Genomic DNA, 23,762 nt, shown 5'->3' with positions numbered 1-23,762 from the left:
ATGGGGGACGACATTGGAGATCCGCTGCAGCCGGCAGTAGACTATTCAAGGGTATCCATGTTGCTGGAGGATATTCGTCGTCGCCAGCGCCGTCTATAGAGCTTTTAGTTAAAAATATGTCCAAAATGTAAACGTTTTTGTCCGGTTTGTATGGAATCCACTGTGTTTGCATGAATTTCATCCGATTTTTTTAAAGAAGTGTTCGAAATATATGCGGACAGCGTTGGTTGGCCGATTCCTATATCCGTATCCACGGACTGATCCCCTGTCCGTGGACGAATGTGGGAGAAAATTTACTGGTCGCCGTTGGAGATGCCCTAATCAATGGCATTTCCTCCAGGCGTACTAGCAAACATGCCTTTCCTCTACCCGGTCGGACCATTTTTGCTGGCCAATCAAGAGTTGAACTCCGGAGAGAATACATATACGTGTTCTTTGTGTTTAAGCGCGTGCTGATCAAAGGAGCTAGCCTCCAACTCTATGAAAGAGCCAATTTGTATGATAATTAACTACAAGTTGATGATGGCATGCTGAGGATCAACAACGAATCAAGGACCGGCATCTTTTTATCTTGCACTTCTTAATTTGTACTACACATCTGCGTAGCAAGCATCACCTTTTTTTGGTCATTAACTACGTGTAAATGGGTTTATTTGGTGTACATAATTCAGTAACTAGGAGTAAGCACTCGCTTCCTACATGGTGTATGCTACACCGAACTGAGTACCAACCGTTGTTTATGGTGGTGTGTATGCGATTGGAGCAAGTGGCCAGTGAGGTTTTTACTTAACATGGATGGCAGCATAATCTCCGGATCGCTCCACCACCTCCTTCGACAGAGGCATAGCGGTCCTATATGTCTCATTGTTGTCGACATGGATGGCAGTATTTTCGGACGGAGAGAGTAGCAGAGAACATTTGGTCATGGGTATGGTAAAGAAATGACATTTCTTCTGTTCAATTGTTGTATAGAGCCGTGATGAACACAAGGTATCGTGTGGTAGCTGGACTATCTAGTTCATCTAATGTGGAAGAAAAATTGAAAAGGCAATGAAAGCTTAAGGTACAATCCAAGCTAAGAGTACTTTGGTGCAGAGTAATTAAAAACATCCTACCTTCATATGCATAATTAAAAAGGCATGTGATGGGGTTATGTGTGTGCCCTATGTGTGTCCTTGCTGAGGAAATGTTACTTCTAATGCCCTTATCACACGTGAGCATGCAAGTTTATTCTTGGATTCTTCTTGAGAATATTTTGACATAAAACTCCCAAGGTTGCACCCAAAAACATGGTCAAGATATATCTTCGATCCATATTTCCTTGATGCAAGGAAGAGCGCTATTAATGCTTCAGTTATGTGGGAGAATTGGAGTAGCCGTAATGAAGATACTCATGTTGAGGAGAAGTACAAGCCACAAAAATCAATGTAATTGACTGATGAATTGAATGCTTCTTTGGAAAAAATTGATCAAGGGCAAGCCAAGGATGTGGATAGACCTCACTATCAATGCTCAATTTGAAAGTCCAAGAAAATACTTCAATTTAATTCAAGTTTCAGATTCATTTTGTTATCTTTAGATTAATGCACATAAACATCTACTTAATGCTTAATATATATAATTAGGGGTGAACTTGTGAACGGGCACATGAATGGAACTCATACAAACAATCATATGCAGACAAGACCTGTGTTTGTCTTTTATTTCCAAGTTTGAAATAGTCTAGTTCGGGTTCTTACATGATAGTGCATGTCACTTTATTCTTCACCGCTACAACGACCAAACCATGGTCTAAGAAAACGGTGTTTCATATATCTAGTACTAGAGTTCTTCTCTTCTCAGTTAGTACTCACGATGCCAAATGGCGCAATGGTGGTCGAGCAATATGGAGGGATGTAGACATTGCACATTGCTGGTAGTGTCTGCAGCGCTAGGTTCCTTATTTCCTCAAACTGCGGCAGTTGCTGAGGTTGGACAAAGCCATGGGCCTGTGGGTTTTGCTGAGATGGATGGAAGGAGCCCTGGCCTGATGGATATTATTGCTGAGGCTGCTGGTAGAAGACCTGGCTCGATGGTTGTTGTTGTTGTTGTTGTTTTTGTTGTTGTTGTTGATGGAGAATAATAGCATGAACGACATTGTGGATGACTTGGCACCGTGACAGCTCGGGGTTGTTGCAAGACGACATCCCTGCATGGAATCAGTTGTTGTTGTAGAATTTGTTGAAGGATTTGTTGTTGTTGTTGTCATTGTTGTTGTTGTGCTTGTTGCTGCGAAATTGTTTGTTGTGGTTGCGGATACTGTGGTTGTGGTTGTGGATATGATTGGTGTGGTGGAAATGGTTGCGGCTGCGGACATGGTAGTTGTGGAGGAAATGGTTGCGGCTGTGGATATGGCTGTTGTGGTCGAAATGGTTATTGCTGCCCTGGAAATTGTTGTTGTTGCTGCCCTAGAAATTGTTGTTGTTGCACCAATGGAACTTGCTCTTGTGGTTGTTGCTGAGATGGATTTTGTGGCTGCAATTGTGGCACTGGAACTCTAACTGCAGTTGTGGCGGTGGTCGCTGTCGGTGTCAAAACCGGCGAATCTCGGGTAGGGGGTCCCGATCTGTGCGTCTTAGGCTGATGGTAACAGGAAGCAAGGGACACAATGTTTACCCAGGTTCGGGCGCTCTCGATGGAGGTAAAACCCTACTTCCTGCTTGATTGATATTGAAGATATGTGGAATACAAGAGTAGATCTACCACGAGATCGTAGAGGCTAAACCCTAAGAGCTAGCCTATGATGGTATGATTGTAATTGTGATCGGCCTTCTAAGGACCATGCTATCCGGTTTATATAGACACCGGAGAGCTAGGGTTTACATGGATTCGGTTACAAGGAAGGAAACATAATATCCGGATTGCGAAGCTTGTCTTCCATGCAAAGGAGAGTCCCATCCGGACACGAGCCGAAGTCTTGAGTCCTGTGTCTTGACGCTTCTATAGTCCGGACGATGAATATAGTCCGGCTGTCCGGATACCCCCTTATCCAGGACTCCCTCAGTAGCCCCTGAACCAGGCTTCAATGATGATGAGTCCGGCGTGCAGTCTTGTCTTCGGCATTGCAAGGAGGGTTCCTCCTCCGAATACTCCAAGGTGATTATCGAACACGTAGGTCGTGTCCGGATCTGCAAGATGATCTTCACATACCCTTAGCATAAATCCGTTCTGCTGGCAATCTTCATACATTGTGCCCTTGCATCATGACCTGGTCCAACACGAACCAGTGCTTCCTGCTCCACCTCGACTCGCGTTGCGAGGCAGTTTTATCGGCATGTCCTGTCAAAGCAGAGATCGTGTCCCTCTTAATATGGGATCCTTCATCAATATGGGCATATGCGACCCCACGGCGATGGTTGGTATAATTCCGTGTCTTAGACAAGTCTCAAGCGGCCACGCTGAGGACTCTTGGTATTCATCCCTTTTATAAAGGGGTTGAGGCCTACGCCTCATCTCCACCTCTCCGCTCCTTCTCATACCTCAAGCTCCATCGCCAAAAAACCTAAGCTCCAGCCCCCCAGATCCTCCAGTATGTCCGGATCCGACGCAGCTGGCCGGTGGGTGGCCTCCTCGATTCAGGAGGAGGATATTGCGAAGCTTAGGGAGGTCGGATACCTGACTGCTGATATCCAGCATAGGCTTCATGCTCCGGGGCAAGTCATCCCCATGCCGGAGCCCAATGAGAGCGTCGTGTTTACTCCTCACTTCCTCCGAGGCATAGGCCTCACCCTCGACCCCTTTGTGAGGGGGCTCATGTTATAATATGGCTTGGATTTCCATGATCTGGCTCCAGACGCCATCCTCCATATCTCGTCTTTCATTATCGTGTGCGAAGCTTTTCTCCACGTCAACCCACACTTCGGCTTATGGCTAAAGACCTTCAATGTGAAGTCGAAGATGATCGAGGGGTGACATGCGGAGTGCGGAGGCGCCATAAGAAGCAGGAACGCCGATGCCCCATGGCCAGAGGGTTCTTTTCCGGAAGTGTCTGATGTATGGCAACGGAGATGGTTCTATGTCACTGCTCCCAGAGGCACAAATTGGGTATCTGCCCCCGAGTTCCGCTCGGGCCCTCTGTCACAGTTAGCGTCTTGGACCAACGAAGGACGGAATTATGGGCCTGCTGGCGATGTGCCAGAATTGCAGAATCGTATCCGGGAGCTTATTGAGAGGGACATAAATGTTGTCAGCATAATGCAGGTGATGATAGTCCGGCGGATGTTGCCATGCAAATGTCGACCTCTCCGGATGTGGGAGTTTAATCCGGAGGGTCCGTGGACTATTAAGCACTTCTTCGGCCTGAAACTCGAAGGGATCTGTAAATTATTCTTCGGACCACAAGTAAAGTGTCCGGACACCACCGAGGATGCGGGCCTAAGCAGCAATCGCCTAGATGCCCAAGTAAGTAACCTTAAAGCCGGACACTTCATTTATATCTATCATAATTGTTATTCTGACAATCCCTCGGCGGCCAGGAATGGCTCGCCAAGGCCAAGAGAATCAGGTGTCCGGCGCCACTTCCTGAAGGCCCGCCTGGTCCAACCATTGCAAAGATGCTGGATCGGGCGCTCAGCAAAATTCCTACAGGGAAAGGCGAAGGGAAGGGCAGTGAAGTTGAACTTCACGCGCTGCGCATCCAGAACGGGGAAGTCGCTACCCCTCCTATGGAGGATAGCCTGGAAGGGGAGGTCAAAGCCTCCTCCCCACGCGGGAGGAAAAGGGCCGCCTCCGAAGATTTGGAGGCGGAGACGCCCAAGCAAGGGAAGAAAACATCTCCAAGGGGTTCTGCCGCGACGGGCGCCCTCACCACGTCATGCCCACCAACGGGCCAGCCCTCGACCGATCCGTAAGTTATTCATCAATTCGAAGGTGTAGCGTTACTCTGAGATCCATAACCAGGACTTCGTCTTTTGTAGTCCGGCGAGTAGCTCTTCTCAACAGAGTTCGTCTTCGGGGGACCTTCGTCCGGAGATGATGGAGAGCGAGACTCCACCCAGCTCTCCGCCTCATGAAGCGGGCGACACGGAGGTGTCGTCACGGAGGAGTCTGGATCTGCCGAAGCCGGAGGCTAGTACGTCAGCCGCCCTAAGCCCGCAGCGTTTGGCTCCCACGGGGGGTGAGGAGAAGGGTCCGGCGCAATTTAATGTCCGGCCGGACGTACTGACGGGCCGTCTAGAGCGAGCCGCACTCTCGGAGGAGCACCGCTCTTTAATGAGCACGGTGCTCACGAAGATTTCATCCTCTACCGGCGGCTTGAATGAGGCATATACAAGCCTGCTCAAAGGCTTTGAGGTATGTAGTGAAAAAATGCACAACTTTTTGGTTATGAAGCACGCGCTAGGTGTGCTCCCTATAGATAGTAGCCCCTGAGACTCTGGTTGCCCGCCATAGGCGGCAAACGGTGGATCATATACTAATGGTTGCGCCGTACAAGTGCGCAGGTATACAAGGATCCGGCAGCCGACCAGTCTGTTGAAGTTGCCGAGCTAAGGAGGCAAATCGGATCAATCGATGCCGATATCACGCTGGTGAATAAACGGCTGGAGGAGTCCCAGGGTATGTGCTTGGTTTTTATTATAATGTATAGGAAGATGCCAAAAGGCATAATATTAATGCAATACGTGTGCACTGCAGATGGTGCTGCTGCCGTGGAGGCCCTGAGGGCGGAACTTGCTCAAGCCAAGGAACAAGCTCGGGCTAGCAATGCGGCTGCCCTAAAGGCGGTCGAAGAGTTGAGAGCCGAATAGGCTGCTCGTCGCCGAAGAGAGGAAAAGATAGACGAAAAGGCTGAAGAGTTAAAAAATGCCGCCGACCGGTACGCACTCCTTGAAAAGGAGAATAAGGCTAGTTCGGCCGAGCTGGACAAGGCACGTAATGCCGCCAAGGAGATGCGGACCGAGATCCGGAGTATGCGGGAGGAGCTCCAACAAGCTGACAAAATCGTGGCTGGGGGCTCGTACTTGCTGCGGACGAAGCTCTTGGATCCGAAGTATGCTCCCCTGGCGGGTCGCATGAGTCCTGCGGACGCATATGCGGACTTGGCGAATAGTACAGCTGACGCTGCCAAGTTCTTCGAGGGTCAAGGCGATGAAGAAGTGGAGAAGCTTTTCTGGTCGCAGTTTAATGCTCCCACTCGCCCGCTGCCACTGAATGAGAAGGTGGCTGCTATGGCGGAGATCCACAGGCTGTCCGGACTGGCAATGCGGTCTGTAATAGACCATCTTTGGCCGAAGGGGCCTAAGCCGGATAGCTACTTTGGTTTAGTGCAACAATTCCTTGGAGCGGTGTCCTGGATTGACGCCCTGAGAAGGTCGGCGTGCATAGAATGTGCGCGGATGTCTCTAGCCCGCGTTAAAGCCTACTGGACGGATATGGAGGCCACTGTAATAGCGAGCCAGGATCCGGCGGGAGGCCAACATCCGGCCGAGCACTACTTGGCGCAAGTCACAGAAGGTGCCCACCTGATAGAGGCGCAGTGCTCGAAGAGTGTTTTATTCGAGTGATAAGTCGAATCATTGTAGAAAACAATGTTTAGTTTAATTATGAGGCTATGTTTATACTTTTGCCCGGAAGTATGATTGTCCTCCCTTTGCGGCTATTCTTATATGTATAAGTAGTCTGAAAGATAGCAGTCGTTGGCTTCAGCCCCCTCGCGGACAATGCGGGGGTGTTGGCGAAAAAATATGCATAAGCACACTTGATCCAACGTCTTGGTCCGTTAAGGAGGTGATCGCACGCCGAACTAGGCAATCGGACTATATAGCTGTAACACTTTCGCTTAGCCATGGGAGTCTAATGGTGGGGACTATGTAGCCCTTGGTACCTCTACGTGCATCCAAATATGGGCGCATGTGTACATGGTCGAAAAACGGCCCTTCGTTAAGGCAAAGGAATCTTTAGGGATTCCGGTGAGTCTTCGAGTGGTTGAACAGTCTCTCGCTGCATCATGACGGTCAGTTTTCGGCTTTCTCTACTGAGGCACTCATCCGGAATAACCAGGGCACAATCGCAGTAGTTCTCCTTTGGCCTGCCTTAGCCGGATGATAGCGGAACATAAGGCGGCCTACCCAGGAGCCGGGCAAACCCAACATTTTGACCTAAGACATGATTCGGAGCTGATGCATATATGGTCAAACTCGTGACGCCGAACACTCCCGAGGGTATTCGGTCTTTTGTAAAAGAAGATATGCTGACAAGAGCCTATTTTAAGCCCTTTATTTCTAGGTACGTGCATTTTAGTCTGCCGTGGCCAAATGCCAAAAACGGCAGTATCCTCTGTGGGTAGAGAACCCATGGGATGGTTAAACAACAAGAGGCAGTAGAAAAGGATTACACAGGGGCTTAATCTAAAAAGAAACCTGTTGCACAAGGCCCTGTTGCACGTCTACGCCTTTGTCTCTATTGTGCCGTATCCTGGAAGGGTATCGCGCAAACGTTGTCTGTAAAAAAGAAAAACTCACAGGAGGCTGCATCGTAAGTATGCGATTAATAATAAGAGTGTAAACTATTGGCCTGCCAATAAGGTCGAGCCAAGCGTGGGGCTGTATTAAATATAAACAGCGCCTGGTTTCCCTTACGGGATTATATATACAGTGCCCTGTTTGAATTTATCCGGGCTAACGGACTCGTCTAACCGTGTCTGTGGTCATAATGACCAATCATGTTTTCTAAAAACTGGAGGCCGCTTATAGTCCGGCCGCCAGGGCCGTTGCGTATTCCTCTGCGTGTGAATGGCGCTTTATGATTCTGCTAACGGTGATGACGCCTCGGGGACCGGGCATCTTGAGTGTAAGGTGTCCATAGTGCGGCAGTGCGTTGAAGCAGGCGAAGGTCGTTCTTCCTAGCAATGCGTGATAGCTGCTTTGGAAGGGTGCGATATTGAAGAGCATCTCTTCGCTTCTGGCGTTGCCTGGGGAGCCGAATGTTACTTCCAGCACGACGGAGCCCCTAGCGCAGGCTGCAACGCCTGGTATCACCCCTTCAAAGGTGATGTTGCTTTGTTTAATTCTGGATGGGTCTATCCCCTTTCTGCGGACAGTATCCTCGTATATTCAATTGGGACCACTGCCGCTGTCCATGAGGACGCGGGGGAGACGGTATCCGTCGATTAGTGGGTCAAGCACCAAGGCCTGTGATCCTCCGTGCCGAATACTAGTTCGGTCATCCGTGCGATCGAATGTGATCGGACGAGACATCCAGTAGTGAGACGTGGGTACGACGGGCTCTACATCGTGTGCTTCTATGGGCGAGCGTTTTATGCCCTCTCGTGGATGTGCGAGTCGCGTGGATCATGTTGACTGTTTTAACCTCTGGCGGGAATTTTTTCTGTACCCCGGTGTTCGGCTGGTGGGGTTCATCCTCTTCTTCGCTTGGTGTGTCCCTCCCCTTGTGTTCGGCATTTAATTTGCCGGCCTGCTTGAAAACCCAGCACTCTCTATGGGTGTGGTTTGCAGGTTTCTCCGGGGTGCCATGAATTTGGCATAGTCTGTCCAAGACTCTGTTCAGACCGGGCGGTCCGTCTTTACTGCCTTTCAATGGATTCTTTTGCTGATCAGGTCGAGAGCCCCTGAATCAGGACAATGGCAGCCTTAACAAGCCTTATGACCCGCTTTTACGCGGGTGAGGATAGCTGGTTGGCCCGTAAAGGCAGGCTTTTCTTGGACGAGGTGCCGGCGAGCCATTCGTCACGGATGCTGTGTTTGAAAGCCGCTAAGGCTTCGGCGTCCGGACAGTCGACAATTTGATTCTTCTTAGTGAGGAATCTGTTCCAAAGCTTGCGGGCGGACTCTCCGGGCTGTTGGATTATGTGACTTAGATCGTCTGCATCCGGAGGCCAGACATAAGTCCCTTGAAAATTGGCCCTGAAAGCGTTTTCGAGTTCCTCCTGTAAGGGCATTTTTATCCCTAAGTGTTTTGGTGATTGATGACAATGCATTGGCAGACTAATCGTGTGCCTTGAGTTTCTCAGTTGCTTCATCGCTGGGCACAAGACGGTTTGGTGCCCCTCGAAGACTATTGAAGACGGTGTTTTTCTACGTTTCTTTTTGGTGGATTTGAGTCGTAGGAGAGCCGTACTATTAAGAGGGGGTCCGCGTCGGAAAGGTTCGGGTGGAATCATCACGTACACGTTTCCTTCCTTGTCTCCTCCTTTCCCTTGCACTTTGGAGCATTCCCCGTATATCCTCTATGTGAGTGTCCGGACTACTGTTGCTGAGCTTGCGGTAGTACTGCTCCCTGGAGCGGTAGTACCGCAGGCACTTGCGGTAGTACCGTGCCCATGCGCGGTAGTACCGTGGGAGCCCACGGTAGTACCGCTCCTTTAGAGTCGTAGTACCGTGGCTCCCTGGCCAAGTACCGCTGCCTCGCGGTAGTAGGCGCGGATGTAATTTTTTACATGCGCGCCAACACGGTAGCACCGCACGTTGAGGGCGGTAGTACTGCGGGTGCCCACGAAAGTATCGCTCCCCCCGAGCTGTAGTACCGTGGTTCCGTGGCCTAGTGCCGTTGCTTCACGGTAGTAGGGGCGGATGTAATTTTTTACATCCGCACACACACGGTAGTACCGTGCCTTGTGCACGGTAGTACCGTGACGGATGTTTGCATCGTCTCTTTGACCACGGAAGTAGGCACGGATGTATTTTTATTCATCCGTGTCGTTTCCAGACTAGGACTTACCTGCCTCGCGGTAGTACCGCAGGTGGGAGCGGTAGTATCACGCTCGCGGTAATACTGCTTGTGTTATAGTCTCTGCAGCTGCCGCGGTAGTACCGTGGTCTCCCACGCTAGTACCATGTGGCCTTGCGGTAGTACCGCGCTCCTGGAGCAGTAGTACCGCATATCGCAGGCTGGTCTAAGTGGATAACGGTTGGATGTTGTCCTCCACTATAAAATGTGTGTCTCCTACCTCTAGTTGACCACCTCTTCCATCCCTAAGCTCCATTGTTGCTCCAAGCTCCATTTTCGGCCGATCTCTCTCCCTAGCCAATCAAACTTGTTGATTTGCTCGGGATTGGGTGACAAGGCCCCGATCTACACTTCCACCAAGAGATATTCGATTCCCCCCACTAATCCCTAACGGATCTTGTTACTCTTGGGTGTTTGAGCACCCTAGACGGTTGAGGTCACCTCGGAGCCATAGTCCATTGTGGTGAAGCTTCGTGCTGTTGTTGGGAGCCTCCAATTAAGTTGTGGAGATTGCCCCAACCTTGTTTGTAAAGGTTCGGTCGCCGCCTTCAAGGGCACCAATAGTGGAATCACGACATTTCGCATTGTGTGAGGGCGTGAGGAGATTACGGTGGCCCTAGTGGCTTCTTGGGGAGCATTGTGCCTCCACACCGCTCTAACGGAGACGTACTTCCCCTTAAAAGGAAAGAACTTCGGTAACACATCATCGTCTCCACTGGCTCCACTCTTGGTTATTTCGTGCCTTTACTTTTGCAAGCTTACTTGTGTTGTATCCATTGCATGCTTATGTGCTAGTGGTTATTGCATCATATAGGTTGCTCACATAGTTGCATATCTAGACAACCTATTTTGATGCAAAGTTTAAATTGGTAAAGAAAAGCTTAAAAATTGTTAGTTGCCTATTCACCCCTCCCTCTAGTCAACTATATTGATCCTTTCAATTGGTATCAGAGCTTCATCTCTTTATTAAGGACTTTGCCGTCCGAAGAGTATGGTTGACGCCACAGACGTTGTGGAAGAGCACTCCGGTGTGAATCCTACCTCGTCTATGGCCGATGGGGGAACCTCGGTCTCTCGTGAGGAATTCAATGTGGCTCTAGACACATTGAAAGACTCCACGAGGACCAAGGTTGAAAGCATGTTTACTAAATTTCTAGAAGGACTTAAATTGTCCACCTCGCTGATGAAAGTGGGTGATCCCGCTAACAAGGTGACGGATGCTACCTCCGACAAGGGGGAAGCTAACAGTGAAAAGGGTCCTTCTACTAGCGGTAAAAATGGTTCCGGCATCTTTGCCCATGTGGAACCTCCAACTTATGGTGGACCGATTCCGTCTACTCATTTAAATCATGTCGGTCCTCCTCCTAAGATTGTGAAAAATGAGGATTTTGATTCTTGGGTGTATCGCTTCAAGCATCATTTAAAGCATGGGAATACTAATCTTTGGAGAATCATTGAAGAAGGTTTCTATCCACATGACCCAAGCAACTTCACCCCTCGAGAAGCCATGGATAATCAATTCAATGAGAATGCTCTCTTCATCATCCAAGAAGCAATTCTCCCCAAAGATCTCCCTCATCTTCGACCCTGCTCCACGGCCAAAGACGCGTGGCGGTGCGTTGTGTCTCTTTATTGGGGAAGCGCGAGCATTCAACGCTCCAACTATGAAGTAGTGCAAGATGAAGCCGATGAGTTTGCTGTGAAGGAAGATGAAGAACCTCGTGAGCTCTTTCGGAGAGTAACCAAACTTGCAGTCTCGCTCCGAGATCATGGGAGCAAGGACACGTATGACAATTGGATCAAACGCAAGTTTCTCAAGGCCATGATGCCCTACAACAAGTCCATGTCCTCCGTCATTCGTCAAAGGCCGGACTTCCACTCCATGACCTCAAGTTAAGTGTTGGATGAGTTCGTTGCAATGAGCATCTTGGACAAGACCGCCGATAATGCGGTGCTCCGGTCTCAAAGAGCAAAGAAGCCCAACCTTGCCTTGAAGGCCAAGGTTATTGTGGAAGAAGAGGAAGAAGAGGAAGATGAGGAGAGCAATACCGAAGATACAAAATATGATTATCACGAGCACATGGCTCTCGCTTCAAGGAAATTTTGGAGCAAGAAGAACTCAAGACCCAATTTCAACAAGAACAACTCAAGTGGCTTCAAGAGCAAGCAACGAGTTAGAACTAGTTTCAACTGTGGCAATGTGAGCCATTTTGTTGCGGATTGTCCTTACGAGAAGCGGGAAGACAATGGTGGCAAGCTCATCCGGAGAGACAAAGCCAAGTATTTCCCCAACAAGAACAACTTCACCAAGAAGACTCCTACTCAAGGGTTGGTGGTTCAAGAGGAGTACCGTGAGGATGACGATGATGATGAAGATAGTGAATCAATGGCCATGGCATCCGTTGCCATTGCCACAACTCCCCGGGTGTCTCTCTTCGATTCACCCAACGAGAACATCACCGCCAAGTGCCTCATGGCTAAAGCCACCAACAAGGTAACCCCCAACATCAAAACCACCATTATTCCTAATCCTTCTTTGACGGTTGGGATTGATGATGGTAAGGGGTCTAATGAGGAGGTAAATGATTTTGAGTCCTTTATGAGTAAGCTCAAGGGCAAATCCAAGAAGCACTTTGTTGCTCTCTTGGAACAACTTGGTGAAGCCAATGACATGATCGAGGCTCACGAAGAAACCATCTCTAAGATGGAAGGTCATAGTCGTGACTATGCCGATGAGATATCGGATCTCTCTAATGCTCTTGAGGAAGAGTGTGGGCATCGTTTGGCTCTTGAGGAGTCACAAAACAATGACCATGCCAAGTTAAAGAAAGATCTCGATCATGCTCTTGTTGTGTCTCGTGTGCTGACTTCCGAGAAGGCTAAACTTGGGGTTGATCATGCTAGACTCAAGGAGGAGTTTGATGTGCTTGACAAGGCCCACAAGGTCTTGAAGGGTGCTCATACTAACCTCAAGAAGTCTCATGCTCAACTCCAAGTTAAGCTAACCAAGGAGAAGGCCACCTTTCCTCACTTAATCTTAATTGATAACGCAAATGCTACTGACCCGTGTTGTGAGCATGTGCATCTTGTGGAGGAGAATGCCAAGTTGAAGGAACAACTCGAGAGAGGCCTTGTGTCATGCATACAAGGTGAGAAGAACCTAAATGACCTTTTGAGCAATCAAAAGGAAGTTGTGGCAAAGGAGGGAGGTGGGTTCTCACCCAAGTCCAAGAACAAGAAGAAGAACGAGAAGAAGAATGACAAGACCAAACGACCTCCCCCGCTTAAGAAAAATTTTGTGAAGGAGGGAGAGGGTGCTCCTAAGGAGAAGAAGAACACTGCGAAGAGTGGTGATGCCAAAAAGGGCAAAGTCACCTCTCCCAACAAAGCCGGCGACTTTAACCCTTCTTATGTGTTGTGCCGTGCTAGTGATGGGCATGTTTATGCTAAATTTGTTGGTTCTTCTTATGAGTACATTGAATGGTCTATTTGGGTTCCTAAGACCCTTGTTACTAACATCAAAGGACCCATTACTCAATGGGTACCTTAAACCAAGCATTGATCTCTTGTAGGTGTTTGCTTTTGGTGGGGGATCATGGTTGCTCGATAGTGGAGCAACAAATCATATGACCGGGAGCAAGGACTTGGTGGTGGACGTGCAAAAGATCCCATCTATGCCCACAAATGTCGAGTGGGGTGATGCCTCACATTCTAAGGTATTGGGTCTTGGCAAGGTTGTCATTTCTCATGATCTAACGATCAAGAAAGTCATGCTTGTTGAGTCCCTTGCATACAATTTACTTTCCGTTCGTCAACTCGCACTCATGGGCTTTGCCACCTTCTTTGATGTTGATACCGTGGCCCTCTTGTGGAGCAAGACTCTTAAAGTAGCCTTTGTTGGGCATGTCGAGAACGGTCTCTATGTGATTAACTTTTCGGAGCGACCCACTAAGACCGCGACATGCCTAATGGCTAAAGTTGATGTGGGATGGCTTTGGCATTGCCGTTTAGCCCACGTCAATATGAGATCTTTGCAAAGTCTTCTCAAGGGGGACCATGTCCGTCGACTAAAAAATGTTAGTTTTGCCAAAGATCGTGCTTGCAGTGCTTGTATCGAAGGAAAGCTTCATGAGACGGCTCACCCTCCCACGACTATCATCTACTCGAAGAGACCCTTGGAGCTCCTTCACATGGACCTCTTTGTGCCTCCATCCTTTGATAGTCTTGGGGGAATAAAGTATAGCTTGGTGATTGTGGATGATTATTCAAGATATACTTGGGTATATTTCTTCAAGAGGAAGAGTGAAACCCAACAAACCGTCATCGACTTTGCAAATGAAGCTCAATGACAACATGATGCAAAGATCTTGACAATAAGAAGTGACAACGGCACCGAGTTCAAGAACTACACCTTGGACGAGTTCCTTAGTGATGAGGGGATCAAGCATCAATATTCAGCTCCATACACCCCTCAACAAAATGGTGTTGCGGAGAGGAAGAACCGAAAGTTGATGGATGCGGCAAGGACCATGATGGCGGAGTTCAAGTCTCCATACAACTTTTGGGCCGAAGCCATCAACACCGCGTGTCATGCATCAAATAGGCTCTATCTCCGCAAAGGCTTGAACAAGACTCCTTATGACATCCTCGCCGGTAACAAGCCCAATCTCAAGTACTTCCGGGTGTTCGGGTGTAAGTGTTTCATTCTCAAAAAGGGTGTCCGTTTGTATAAATTTGAGGCTAGAGCTTATGAGGGCATATTTGTTGGTTATGCTACAAACTCTCATGCTTACCGTGTTCTCAACAAGTCCACCGGACTCATTGAGGAGACGTGTAACGTGGAGTTTGACGAAAATAATGGCTCCCAAGTGGAGCAAAGTGGTACTTGTGATGTAGGTGATGAAATTCCTCCCCAAGCCATAAGAAGAATGGGTATTGGTCATATTCTACCCATTGAGGAACCCCTTGTGGCCGAAGGAGAAGGACAATGCTCCACTCAAGTGGAGCCATCACCTCCCCAAGACCCACACGCTTCTGAACAACAAAGTGAAGGCCCGCAACCTCATAAACAAGACCAAGGGCAAGATCAAACTCAAGATGTTGGTGATCCACCAAATGATGCCCAAGGTCAAGTTTTTCCCCTTGAGCAAGTTCAAGATCAAGAGCAAGAGCAAGATCTCGAACAAGCTCAAGACGGCGCTCAAGATAATCAAGTTGATCCTCCTTCCTCCACATCCGAGGAGGAATTAGAGCGTCGTGCCGCAAAGATTGCTTCCAAGCTCACCACCAAAGGCCATCTTATGGAGAATGTGGTTGGAAGCCTAAGAAAGGGGGTAAGCACTCGTAGATAATTAGCAAACTATGGTGAACATCACGCATTTGTCTCTTGTGTTGAACCCCAAAAGGTCTATGAGACGCTCGAAGATTCAGATTGGCTCAATGCCATGCATGAAGAACTTAACAACTTCGAGTACAACAAGGTGTGGAGATTGGTGCCACGGCCGTCGGGGAACCATAATGTCATTGGAACCAAGTGGATTTTCAAGAACAAGCAAGACGCTCATGGGAACATCATTCGCAACAAGGCAAGATTGGTAGCACAAGGCTACTCCCAAGTCGACGGTATCGACTACGGTGAAACCTTTGCTCCTGTTGCTCGCCTTGAATCCATTCATTTGTTGATTGCTTATGCTTCCCATCACAACTTTAAGTTACAACAAATGGATGTGAAAAGTGCTTTTCTTAATGGTCCTATTAATGACTTGGTTTATGTCAAGAAACCCCCCGGGTTCGAGGATCCTTACTTCCCGGATCATCTGTATCAACTCGATAAGGCACTCTATGGCCTTAAACAAGCCCCACGTGCGTGGTATGACCACCTTACCGAGTTGTTACAAGATCGTGGATTTGAAGTTGGGCAAATCGGTCCCACTCTTTTTACTAAGAAGGTCAAAGGGGAGTTGTTTGTGTGCCAACTATATGTTGATGACATTATCTTTGGTTCCCCTAACAATGCTTTCAATGAAGAATTTGCCGCTCTCATGACCTCTAAGTTCAAGATGTCTTCGATGGGAGAGTTAAAGTTCTTCCTTGGTTTTGATATCAAACAAAGAAGAGAAGGTACCTTCATCAACCAAGCCAAATACACTCAAGACATGCTTAAGAGATTCAAGCTAAGTGATGTCAATCCGGCCTCTACTCCAATGCCCACCAAGTGCCAACTTGACATTGATCCCAATGGTAAAGCGGTGAATCAAAAGGTATATCACTCTATGATTGGATCCTTGCTTTACCTTTGTGCATCACCAGATATCATGTTGAGTGTGGGAATGTGTGCACCGTTTCAAGCCGCACCAAAGGAAAGCCACTTTGTGGCGGTCAAGCGAATCTTTCGATATTTGGCTCATACCCCAAACTTTGGCCTATGGTACCCAAGAGGAGCTAACTTCAAGCTTGAAGGATTTACGGATTCCGATTGGGCGGGAGACAAGGTGGATAGGAAGTCCACTTCCGGAGGGTGCCAATTTCTTGGTTGCTCTTTGGTGAGTTGGTCTTCCAAGAAGCAAAGTTGTTTGTCTCTCTCGTCCACCGAAGCGGAATATGTGGCGGCCGGTAGTTGTTGTGCACAACTCTTATGGATGAGGCAAACTTTAAAGGAATATGGTGTCATTTGTGACAAAGTGCCTCCTTGGTGTGACAATGAAAGTGCCATCAAGATTTCTCTCAACCCGGTGCAACATTTCAAGACGAAACATATTGAGATTCGGTATCACTTCATCCGGGATCACAGTAGGCGAGGGGAGATCAAGCTCAAGTATGTCAACACTCATGATAACCTTGCAGATATTTTCACGAAGCTCTTTGATGAAGCACGATTTCGCGAGTTAAGGCATGAGCTAAATATCATTGGTTCGAGCAATGTGACTTGAGCCCGTGCACACCCCACCTCACTCAACTTGTTGTCTAGTTTAGGTGTGGGCATGGACATAGGGGGAGTACCGTTCTCTCAATGAACCCTCCCTCCCCCATTATGCATAAATCGATCAACTCTGTCACATTAACCATTTTTTATGGTACTTGTGCTTCAAAGATGAGTTTCGGTCATGGGCCCAAGGATAATTCTTTGCGGTGCCATACAAACTGACTCAAACATAGGTGGCTCCGGCCACCGCCCTCGCTTTTTGAGAGGGTGTGTTGCGTGGTTGCTTCTTGTTGTCTTTCTGCCTTTGGGTTGTGCGTGTTCTTGTGGTGTCCCTTGTGCTAAAAGTTTCCTTGCAAAGACCACTTTTGTGTTGAAACCTGCTTTTTCTTGAGCTCACGGTACTACCGCAGCATGCTACGGTACTATGTGTGTGGAGAGCTCGGTACTACCGCCCCCACGCGGCAGTAATTTTTTACTACCGCCTGGGAGAGCGGTACTACTGCTTCAGTGCGGTAGTTCCACCCAAGCGGTACTACCGTGATGATGTGCGGTACTACCGCGACATCTTTGACGCGTGGGGATAAGGACGGGGAGGGGGAGTTCCAACTCCCCCATACCCATTCATCAGTTTCCCACTTCGTCTCTCTCTCCCTCGCTCAAGAACGGGGCCGGGGTCCTTCGCCGGATCTCCGCCTCCGGCTGCTCTCCTGCGATTCCGTCCGGTGGGATCGTTCCCCACCATGTGCTCTTGCCATGGACAAGGGTCTTTTCCCAACTCCCTCTCGCTTTTGTTGTTTTCTTTGCCTCTAGGTTTGTGGGGAAGACTTGTGTGTTCTTGAGATTTTAGGCTAAATCTATGCAAGAGTAGGCTGTAGGAGAGTAGTATCGCGTAGGGATTATACTTGTCTTTTTGTCCTGTGCTAGATTTGATCAACCGTAGTACCGCCGTGGTTTCACGGTTCTTCTCAGGTTCAAACTTTGGTTTGGATCTGACGCGGTGTAGTACTACCGCGCCACCTATGCGGTACTACCGCTTGTCTGGTACTACCGCCCGTCAGGCGCGGTACTACCGTGCACGCTACGACACTAAAATTTTACTACCGCTCCCACCCCGGTACTACTGCGACTTGGAGCGGTACTAAAATTTTAGTACCGCCGCATCCGGCAGTACTACCATGGGTCCCATCTATCTCATGGAAACTTTCACGTATACTTCCTATGTGGTTCTTGTGCTTTGCCGTGGTCTTTGCATTGATCCTTTTTGCCTGTCGTGGGTGTTTTGCATTTTGTGTCTCAGGTGGTGGCTCTCGTCGTTCCAATCCCAGTCGTGACACTGGCTCCAAGCGTCTGCGCAATCAAGTGATGCACCAGAGGGCTCCTCCTCTGCCCCCAAGCGCCATGTCAAGGCCACCGCTAGCAAGCACAAGGAACCCGCTAAGGGCATGGACGAGATACCCCAATCTGAGTACATCCGTCTCAGGCAGCTCAACCCGTATGTGATTCCTCGTGCTACCGTTAGAGGCTGTGAGTTGTTTTGGAACAAGCAGCAGACTCTCACCTATCTGGATGTCATCAAGAACAAGCAAAATACCTATGTGGATGTCAGGTGGATAGACATGCATCACCTGAGGAAGGATATGTATCGTGAGTACTTTGGAGAAGCTCTGGATTTGGTGGAGCAGTTTGATATTGAGCATGTGATCTCTTTCCATCTTGACTATGACCCTGAGCTTATTTGTCAGTTCTTTGCCTCAGTGTTCTTTCACCCTAGGGAGGAGCGGAGGATGATCTGGATGACCAATGGTCGTCAGTTGACTACTACCTGGAAGGAGTTCATGGATCTGCTCCAGGTTCGTGATGACGGGCTCAACTAACCAGTGGGTGTTCGCCCCCATGCCAATTCTGAGTCTGCGAACAAGGACAAGCTTCAACCGTTCTATGTTGAGAAGGTGCTTGCCAATAGCAAGTCAACGTGGATGCTCAACTCTTTTCTGGATATCATGTATCGCATCTTCCGCAACTCTCTGTTCCCTCGCATTGGTGACAAGGACAAGGTTCATGCCTATATGGTGGATATGATGCTCCTGTGCGAGGAGGCTCGCGTATCTCAGACTCAGCCACTTGATGTCTCACACATCATGTGGTGTGAGCTTCGGTTTGCGGTGTTCAACCGCAAGGTGCCTATCTATGGACCATACATGTTTCTGTTGATCTCCAAGACTTGGGCGAAGCAGTACCCTGGTGATGAGTTCCTTGCTCCTGACTGGATTTGGCATGATCCCATCAGTCTCCGTGTCAAGTCCAAATGGGCCAACACTACTACTCGTGCTGAGGCGACTGCTGCTAAGAGGGTTGTTGATGAGGATGAGGCTGAAGCAGAGGATGTTGCTGCTGACCGTGCTGCTGGGTCTTCCCATAGTTCCTCTATGCCCTTGTGGGCCAAGAAGCTGAAGGACAAGATGAAGACTCTTTTCTGCATACAAGCTAAGGGGCAGTACAGGACTCACATGGCATCCAAGGAGAGTAGTCACCACGACAAGAAGATTCTGAAGCTGTATGGAGAGGACATGTCTGGTGGGTCTGAGGATCACATTACTCCAGAGGTTGAGTGGATGGAGAAACAAGGCTACAAGTGGACTGATTCTAAGGAGGACGTCGAGGAGACCATTCCTGCTGCCGGGTCTGAAGAGGATCGTTGGGATGATTTCTCTGCTTGAGCCACCACTTGTGTGTAGGTGTCCTCTCTGCCTTTTTGGCGTCTCGATGCCAAAGGAGGAGAGAGTGTAGGGATTTGTGAGTCGTGTGTCGTGTTTCGTGTGTTTGCGTGTCTCATTTGAACCTCGTTTCGGTTGTTTCGGTTGATTTGGTTTAGTTTGTCCCTCATATAGTGAGCTAGTGTTATATTGTGCTACCTTTGTTTATGCACTTACTTAGATTGTTAGTCTTACATGCCTTGTCTCTAAAATATAGGGGGAGTGTTAATCCTAGCTAGCGTGCTGTGCAGTCCAAAGCATCCATCTAGATTGCACACATCTAGGGGGAGCCCGTCTACATTTTAGAGAGGAGGGGCTTGCCTATGCTCATTATTTTTTCCCTTGTGAAAATCCCGTATTGTCATCAATCCACCAAAAAGGGGGATATTGTAAGGGCATTTTTATCCCTAAGTGTTTTGGTGATTGATGACAATGCTTTAGCGGACTAATCGTGTGCCTTGAGTTTCTCAGTTGCTTCATCGCTAGGCACAAGACGGTTCGGTGCCCCTCGAAGACTATTGAAGACGGCGTATTTCTACGTTTCTTTTTGGTGGATTTGAGTCGTAGGAGAGCCGTACTATTAAGAGGGGGTCCGCGTCAGAAAGGTTCGGGTGGAATCATCACGTACACGTTTCCTTCCTTGTCTCCTCCTTTCCCTTGCACTTTGGAGCATTCCCCATCTATCCTCTATGTGAGTGTCTGGACTACTGTTGCTGAGCTTGCGGTAGTACTGCTCCCTGGAGCGGTAGTATCGCAAGCACTTGCGGTAGTACCGTGCCCATGTGCGGTAGTATCACGGGAGCCCACGGTAGTACCGCTCCTTCGGAGTCGTAGTACCGTGGCTCCCTGGCCAAGTATCGCTGCCTCGCGGTAGTAGGCGCGGATGTAATTTTTTACATCCGCGCCCACACGGTAGTACCACACGTTGAGGGCGGTAGTACCGTGGGTGCCCACGGTAGTACCGCTCCCCCCAAGCTGTAGTACCATGGTTCCCTGGCCTAGTGCCGTTGCTTCACGGTAGTAGGGGCGGATGTAATTTTTTACATCTGCACACACACGGTAGTACCGCGCCTTGTGCACGGTAGTACCGTGACGGATGTTTGCATCGTCTCTTTGACCATGGAAGTAGGCACGGATGTATTTTTATTCATCCGTGCCATTTCCAGACTAGGACTTACCTGCCTCGCGGTAGTACCGCAGGTGGGAGCGGTAGTACCACGCTCGCGGTAGTACTGCTTGTGTTATAGTCTCTGTAGCTGCCGCGGTAGTACCATGGTCTCCCACGGAAGTACCGCATGGCCTTGTGATAGTAACGCGCTCCTGGAGCAGTAGTACCACATGTCGCAGGCTGGTCTAAGTGGATAACGGTTGGATGTTGTCCTCCACTATAAAAGGTGTGTCTCCTACCTCTAGTTGACCACCTCTTCCATCCTTAAGCTCCATTGTTGCTCCAAGCTCCATTTTCGGCCGATCTCTCTCCCTAGCCAATCAAACTTGTTGATTTTCTCGGGATTGGGTGACAAGGCCCCGATCTACACTTCCACCAAGAGATATTCGATTCCCCCCACTAATCCCTGGCGGATCTTGTTACTCTTGGGTGTTTGAGCACCCTAGACGGTTGAGGTCACCTCGGAGCCATAGTCCATTGTGGTGAAGCTTCGTGCTGTCGTTGGGAGCCTCCAATTAAGTTGTGGAGATTGCCCCAACCTTGTTTGTAAAGGTTCGGTCGCCGCCTTCAAGGGCACCAATAGTGGAATCACGGCATCTCGCATTGTGTGAGGGCATGAGGAGATTACGGTGGCCCTAGTGGCTTCTTGGGGAGCATTGTGCCTCCACACCGCTCTAACGGAGACGTACTTCCCCTTAAAAGGAAGGAACTATGGTAACACATCCTCGTCTCCACCGGCTCCACTCTTGGTTATTTCATGCCTTTACTTTTGCAAGCTTACTTGTGTTGTATCCATTGCTTGCTTATGTGCTAGTTGTTATTCCATCATATAGGTTGCTCACATAGTTGCATATCTAGACAGCCTATTTTGATGCAAAGTTTAAATTGGTAAAGAAAAGCTTAAAAATTGTTAGTTTCCTATTCACCCCCCCCCCCCTCTAGTCAACTATATCGATCCTTTCACCTCCCAACTCCCAATTGAGTTTTCGGGGAGGCTTTCCAACCAGTGTCTAGCTGGTCCCTTCAAGTTGAGGGGAAGGTATTTGATGGTGTGGAGGTCATCCCCATGAGACATGTGAATATGTAGGATAAAATCCTCGATCCAGACCCCTGGGTATGTCGTGCCGGCGTATGCTTCTATGTTCACAGGTTTAAAGTCTTGTGGGAATTCATGGTCCAGTACTTCTTCGGTGAAGCACAGGTGGTGAGCAGCCCCTCTGTATCTGGACGCATTGTGGCATGTAGTCGGCTGTTGTTGTGTCCGGGGTTGATTCCGAACTGGTATCTGGCTTTTATGAACGTTTGGGTGACCATAGTTCTGTGCTGGGGTGTGTCTTCTAGATCCATATATGGACCTGGCTGCACCGGTCTTTTTATCCGGATGCCCGCGTGGATCGTGCGCAGTGTCCGCGGCCGCTCTGTTATGGTTGTGAGGCGGTACGTCTGGTTTCTTGGTCGAATTTTCTTTTGGCGGAACGGCCGCATCATCGAATTCTGGCAGCAGCTTGCGCTTCGGATAGCTTTTCGTATGGCGGTCATCGCCATATCTTTCTTCGGTGTCTAGCACCATGTTCCATCTGCGACTTAGCTTTCCCTGTGCAGCCTTGAGCCGTTGCTTCTGCTTTTCTAGACTTCTTGCGGTGGCCATAAGCTTTCTGTGGAGGTTGTCTCGTTCCACTTGTTCGTCCGGGATGATGAATGCATCGTTGTCCAGATTGTCTTCCTGTTCTGGGGCGGCATCATGAGCTCGTCCCTCCGGATCGTTGTGATCGGGTATTTTCTCTGAACTTGATTTGGCGTGACCTGGCTCGTCCTGCTCCATCGTTGGGTCCATGTGGTCATTATTGCTTTCAGAGTTTGCGGGTATATCAACCCTTCTTGCGCTCTTGTCTCTATTTTTGCCATTGCTGGACTTTGAGCGGCGTCTGCACCGCCTCTTTGGCTTTTGCCTGGGTGTTTTATCGTTCGGGTTGCCGTCCTTATTGGGCGTATCTACCATGTATATGTCGTGTGACAAGGTAGTAGTCCCGCGCTCCAGGTGTTCTGGAGCCTCTCCTGCATCGTCGTCCATACCATCGATGTCTCCGGAATCGAGCACGTCAGCTAATTCTTTGATCGTGGCAATGAAGTGGGTGGTGGGTGGGCGCCGAATTCCTTCATCGCCTGCTTCCCACTCGGGTCGGACATAGTTCGGCCCAGAGTCTCCTGACCAAGAGAGAGACTTCAATGAGCTCAGCATGTCGCCAAAGGGCGAGTGCTGAAAGATGTCCGCAGCGGTAAACTCCATTACCGGAGCCCAACCTGGCTCGGCTGGCTCGAGAGTGAGCGGACCAGGACCAACAGCCGGATATGAGTCCGGGGGTCCGGGGTTACAGGGGGACCAGTGTTCGGCTCCACCGCCGATAAGCGTGCGGCCTGCGGAGCGGGGTCCAGCCCTCCGTCCATAGGCGCCGCAACCTGTCCTGAATTTAGATCCAAGGCTGCTTCGGGAATAATGTCCCGGGCACTATCCGACAGCAGGTCTAGGCCGTGCTCGTCGTGGCTATCCGGCACTCCTGGCGCAGGCCCGAATCCGTCGAAGATCAAGTATCCGCGGATATATGTCATGTAGTTCAAGTTTCCAAACCTGATCTGGTGGCCAGGGGCGAGGCTGTCGATCTGCTCCAACTGGCCAAGTGAATTGGCCCGCAGTGCGAAGCCGCCGAACACAAAGATCTGTCCGGGGAGAAAAGTCTCACCCTGGACCGTGTTGTTGACGATTGAAGACGCCATCAAGCCTCGAAGCGACGACACAGAGGAACTCTCAATGGAAGCACCAATGTCGGTGTCAAAACCGGCGGATCTCGGGTAGGGGGTCCCAATTTGTGCGTCTTAGGATGATGGTAACAGAAAGCAAGGGACACAATGTTTACCCAGGTTCGGGCCCTCTCGATGGAGGTAAAACCCTACTTTCTGCTTGATTGATATTGAAGATATGTGGAATATAAGAGTAGATCTACCACGAGATCGTAGAGGCTAAACCCTAAGAGCTAGCCTATGATGGTATGATTGTAATTGTGGTCGGCCTTGTAAGGACCATGCTCTCCGGTTTATATAGACACCGGAGAGCTAGGGTTTACATGGACTCGGTTACAAGGAAGGAAACATAATATCCGGGTCGCCAAGCTTGTTTTCCACGCAAAGGAGAGTCCCATCC

At 49.3% G+C, this 23,762-nt stretch overlaps 1 pseudogene; it reads right to left on the bottom strand.

Moving 5' to 3' along the window:
* Positions 1 to 1,763: 1,763 nt before the first annotated feature.
* LOC119320694 lies at positions 1,764 to 18,540 on the bottom strand (annotated as a pseudogene).
* Positions 18,541 to 23,762: the final 5,222 nt, after the last annotated feature.

Source organism: Triticum dicoccoides, chromosome 6B, assembly GCF_002162155.2.
Source record: "Triticum dicoccoides isolate Atlit2015 ecotype Zavitan chromosome 6B, WEW_v2.0, whole genome shotgun sequence".
Classification (NCBI taxonomy): domain Eukaryota; kingdom Viridiplantae; phylum Streptophyta; class Magnoliopsida; order Poales; family Poaceae; genus Triticum; species Triticum dicoccoides.
The sequence above is the reverse complement of the archived record's forward strand: the minus strand, read 5'-3'. Positions and strand labels throughout refer to the sequence as shown.